Source organism: Cupressus sempervirens, chromosome 2 (assembly GCF_028749045.1).
Source record: "Cupressus sempervirens isolate cs-2001-9-10 chromosome 2, ASM2874904v1, whole genome shotgun sequence".
NCBI lineage: Eukaryota > Viridiplantae > Streptophyta > Pinopsida > Cupressales > Cupressaceae > Cupressus > Cupressus sempervirens.
Window position 1 is genome coordinate 701,176,515 of NC_143119.1, and position 5,740 is coordinate 701,182,254.

The following is a 5,740-nucleotide window of genomic DNA, read 5'->3' on the forward strand; positions in this document are numbered from 1 at the left end:
TAATTTACATGCATAATTAGATTCTTTTAAAATAAAATATATATTTAAAAAATTTATAAATTTATAAAATTTTCTATTTGTATACTATTGTTGATTTCAAATTTAGAAACGTATTCATAAAAAGTCTTCTTGCAATAATTTATTCAAGTAGTTCTATATTATAAAAACTTGACAATCAAAATTAAGAATATAATCGAAAATAAAAGGCATCCAAATGATCAACTTTGTTATAAAAAAAAAATATTGAATTTCACATGCCCATTTTTTATTGGATGGAGCTAAAAGACCAACCATGTAAACTACCATACTAAGGATATTATGCCCATGTTTAAGTAGACATTGTGATCTCACAATATATATTATGTCCACTTTTTTTTGTAGATGTGGCTGAATTCAAAAATCACCTAATCTCTCATGATAAAGATTGTTTTTTTTTTTTTTTTTTAAGATGTAGCAAAATGGCCAACTATGTAATCTCCCCTAATAAAGATATAATGTTCATTTTCCCTTGATTTAGTCAAAATGACAAACCTTTAATGATATGTAAATTATTTAACAATAATTTAAAGTTGTTCTTTTGATTTTTTTATTGAATTTTTTTATTTAAGAGAGATTAATTTGTTCATTTATTTATTTTTGTTTTAACATTAGATAAAAATCAACTATCACAGATATAATAACAATAAAACTTGTTAATAAAGATCAACTAAATATTTCTCTAGAACTATAAAGTAAATGTTAAATAAATACAACTAATCTACAATATACATATGCATATTACTATTCAAATATAATAATTTTATTGGAAATATTTGTATTAAACAAAATCGTTATTCACTATTTTCATTTCTCTTTGTTTTATTTTGATATAGAAATTTGCTATTTTATTTTATTTTATTTGAAATTTGCTAAGATTGTGTTGTAGACTCTTGCCTAAATTTTTGAATAATTTAGACCGAACCCAATAATTTAACCTGACTAATTTATTTTATTAATATAAAATTTAAATATATATTATAAAATAATTATATAGATATTTTTAAATCCAAATAAAATTAATGAAAATACTAAATTCATCATATTTGAATGAAAAATTAAGTACACTTACACTATGTTTATATAATAAAATTGAAATTTGCAAATTTATCCACATAGAGAACAAAAAAAAATAAAGTTGAAGGTTCCATGGTGTAGTGGTTAGCACTCTGGACTTTGAATCCAGCGACCTGAGTTCGACTCTCGGTGGGACCTCTCCGGAGGATGAGAAGCACTTTTGGTTCATTGTTAGAACGGAGTGAATGTAAGGTAGAAAGGATGTTTTAATGATACACATTTTTCGTCAATTGGATTATGGTTTAAAAAATCCTATTTTTGTGAAATTGTTTTAGTTTGTTTTAATTTTACCTTGAATCACTTAGCACTATCCATCTCCTCATTACTTTTTATTAATATTTTTGTTTGCGTTTCCAACTCAATAAGACTTATTTCTCCTTTGGTTATGTGATGAAATTTGAAATTGATAGTTTGCAGTGCTTACAAGTTATTGTTTACATGTGACAAATGTGGAATGCAAGCATAGTTAGGGGCTAAATATTTGATCTTTCACCATGGTACAAATATGTTCTTATATATTTGTACTATCTACGAAACTATAATATTAAGAAAACAAATCAATTTAAAATTTAAAATGAGAAAATGATAATAGTGGAATTATAATACAATTATAGCAATCATACAAAGTGACATAGATCATAAAGAAATGAGAACGAATATATAGTATTCATAAACTCTTCATGTCTACTTTCCTGTCATTATATTTCTCTTTTATTCACAAACATAGACATTCTTTTCTCCCTACCGATCTTACCCCTCTTTACTCTTCACTCCTATGTGCGTATATCTTCTTTCCTCTATTTCTCTTTGATTTATTATATGCATATTTTTCATCTATCTATTTATCCACTATCCATTTATCACATCATATATGTTTATCATTCTCTTTCTTTGTCCCCCACCTCTGCGCTTCCCGTTTATCTTTCTATGATCCATCTATCTATAGATTGTCTCTCCATATGTTTCCTATCTAGTTTTATCACTATCAATATTTCTATCTCTCTAACCCTCATTTTTTCTTTATATTAAATTCATCTTACTCAATCTTCCATTGCCTCCCTCACTCTCTCCTTATCTCTCATTATAATTATCTATCCATGTAACTCTCATTTACGAAATGGACAGACTAACTATTTGAAATGAATAATTAAAAACTGCCTCTTCCTCTCAATCTTACTTTATATTTATATACATCCCTCTATTTTATATCCACATGTCTCTCACTAATTCACATATTGTGCCTATGTACCACCCTATCCTTTATATCTTTCTTATACACATCTCAATTTATCACTACTCATAAATCTATGTTTGGACTATAATTGTAATAGCATCCTAAATATAATGGGGAAATATATATATATATTAATATATACTATAAATATTCAATACCTTTTATCAATAAAAATATTCAAAGAGAACTTAAGAAGGTATTATTTTAAAAAACTATTCTTATCATAGTAAATAATTTCTACAACATATTAAATGTAAAAAGATAAACCTTAATTTTTATAGGATATCCACTTTATATCTCCCTTCATATATCTTACAATTTAAACACTTACCCCACACCCCAACCCCCCACCCCCCAATATATAAATTATCAATAGTTGTGTCTTAACTTTCACATTATTAATAATAATTTAATTGCATGAAGCTTGAAATAACTTATACTAGATGGTGTATATGGTTGTATGAACTATTGATTGTTGCAATGTTGGTTTTCTCATCCCATCTAACTACAATTGATTATTAAAAGAAATATGATATGATTTTATTTAAAGAAAGCACCATTCCAATTACATTAAAGTAGAAAAGAAATGATTGAATAAAGTTTATATTTATTTTACCAAATACAAATCAATCTAATTTTATTTCTCCAAACTAATCATAATCCAAAACAAAAGCTTTAATACAATATTTCCTCGGCAACTTCTCAAACTAACTTAACTTCCAAATATATGGACAAAATAATAAACCTAAACAATGAATCCAAATATTAAATCAACCATGTCCAAAATTACTCAAACCATCACATGCTCCTTTTTTTCCCACTTCTGGAGGAATATTTCTCTAAAACAAAAAAAATGTTAAGTAGTTGAAATTCATTAATTATGTGTAGGGAATTCATTGAAAGGATCAATTTTAGCATACAAACAACTATTTGTGAATGTTCTCTCCAATCGTATCTATGAAAAACTCTAAATTAAGTATAGAAAGATGTTTTAGCGATTTTAGTATTGTCATTTCCTATATCACCGTAACGCCATGTTAAGGGAAAAGGCCTATTGTTGGACTTATCAAAAACAATGTAAATACTATAAGATGCTTAAAGTCACCATTGAAGAATAATATTTTTCACCCTTAAAATCACCATTGAAGAATAATATTTTTCACAATAGGAGAAACCTTAAATTGACAAGAGATTGAAATATTTGGATAGAGATGCTTAAAGTCACCATCGAAGAATAATATTTTTCACAATAGGAGAAATCTTAAATTGACACAGAGATTGAAATATTTGGATAGCAAGCTAATATGAGCATTTTTTTACATTTATTAAATTATTGTTTATTTAGCATTGTCAATTTACATGACTAAATAATTAAAAAATAATATTGATTAGAATTACAAAATATATATGATTGACAAGTGGCAAAAAAAAAGCCTAAGTTGGTGGGACAATTTCTCGTCTCCCACTTTTTCCACTCGATCAAATATGCACCCTAAAAAGTAGGAGAAATTACTTTTGAGAAAAAGATTTTTCTTTTATTTTCACTGCATGGGACCTTCCATTCAGATCCCTAGGTTTATCTATAGACATAATTAAATAAAAAGATTGATTTATAATATAAGATTTACATAAATGTTTGTAGAAATCCTTTGAAAAATTAGATAATTGTGTTTGTGAATTAAATTTTGCATAAATTTTCATCATCATTCATAGTTTAATTCATAAAGCCAATTATCTAATTAATAGACAGTAGAAATTACATGAATCTTTGAAAGATTATTATTTTTTAAATAACAATAAATTTTTTTTAAAATAATTGATACTTCTATCTATAAAAAGATAATTTAATGAAAAGTATGTCATAATAAAAAGATTCAGTGCCAAAAAATTTAAGCTTCAATAAGAAACTATGAAGGTTGTTGTGTACTAGACAATATTTTTCATTATTATAAATTTATTTAAATTTTAGAATTTTTGAATAGTTACAACACTCTAAGAGCCAAATCTCATGTAAAAAAGGATTTTGATACTCTTGAGTGGACAAGCTAGGAGAACAACTTGAGCAGGGAGTCATTAATTTTATTTTATTTTGTCATATTCGCACCAAGTGGCACATATGTCATCTGTAAGCATCAATGCTAATATCAAATCAATGTATTAGCATTCACAAGGTCTTCAGTAATCATCTATGTGTATTTTGCCTAGAGGAATACCATAGCTTGAGGTGTAGGATATACTTTGAGAAAAATAAATATTTCAAGGAGGGGTATTTGGTCCCATCTTCAAGAGTTTTTCAAAGTTTTGTGAGAGTTAAATTTCAAGCACATTACTTGGAAATTACATATCCAAGAGCCTTTAAAATTGAAAACATTATCTTTATTATAAATGAACGATTCTCACAAGTTAAGGAAGTTATTTAAAGATGTATTAAAACTAAGTATTGTTATGGCAATTTTTACTTTTGTACAAAATGATCTTGTTAGGGAAACATGGAACAGGGTAAATTTATTGTATCAATATTAGAGGGGGATGAACAAGGAGATAAGACTTGGCCCAGCATAAGATCAAAGTTGCCAACATGATCCCTAACAACTCAATTTTACAAATAAGAAACCTTTATAATTGATTATATTCTTTTGAAAATGAATCTTAGTTGTTGTTGGAACTCTTATGATCTAGATTATATTGTAGAAACAAGAGTCGCAAGACATTAAATTGTAGAAAGAAGAGTGCAAGTCATTAGATGAATATTTTGTAAATTTTATCTATACATATTAGCTCTATGATATTTCACACCACTTAAACTATGTCAAATTAGCCAATTGTTGTTGTTTAAGAGTTATCCTTCAATAGCAAAATTAAAAGAAGATAATGGGGCACATCCAACTTAGCACATAATCTCAACTATAGAGATTTATTCTCAAGTTTGATATACCACATTAATTTATCCACTCTATAGCTAATATTGGTTTGCAGTTATAGGGCTTGCATTGTTGGAGAGTTGTCAATTGGTTGTTTGAGATTATGCAAAGCCTTTTAAGGTGGGAGGGGTATAGAATCAATATTAATCATGATGAAATCTAATTTGGTCCCTTTCTTTAGACTTTGTTCTACCATTCTAATTGGTATCAAATCCCTAAGTCTATCTATAGACATAATTAAATAAAAAGATTGATTTATAATATAAGATTTACATAAATGTTTGTAGAAATCCTTTGAAAAATTAGATAATTGTGTTGTGAATTAAATTTTGCATAAATTTTCATCATCATTCATAGTTTAATTCATAAAGCCAATTATCTAATTAATAGACAGTAGAAATTACATGAATCTTTGAAAGATTATTATTTTTTAAATAACAATAAATTTTTTTTAAAAATAATTGATACTTCT

General features: G+C 26.3%; 1 non-coding gene across 1 annotated transcript; it reads left to right on the forward strand.

Moving 5' to 3' along the window:
- The first annotated feature begins 1,179 nt into the window (after positions 1-1,179).
- TRNAQ-UUG (transfer RNA glutamine (anticodon UUG)) lies at positions 1,180-1,251 on the forward strand. The gene has a single exon. It is a non-coding gene; the product is annotated as a tRNA-Gln (tRNA).
- Positions 1,252-5,740: the final 4,489 nt, after the last annotated feature.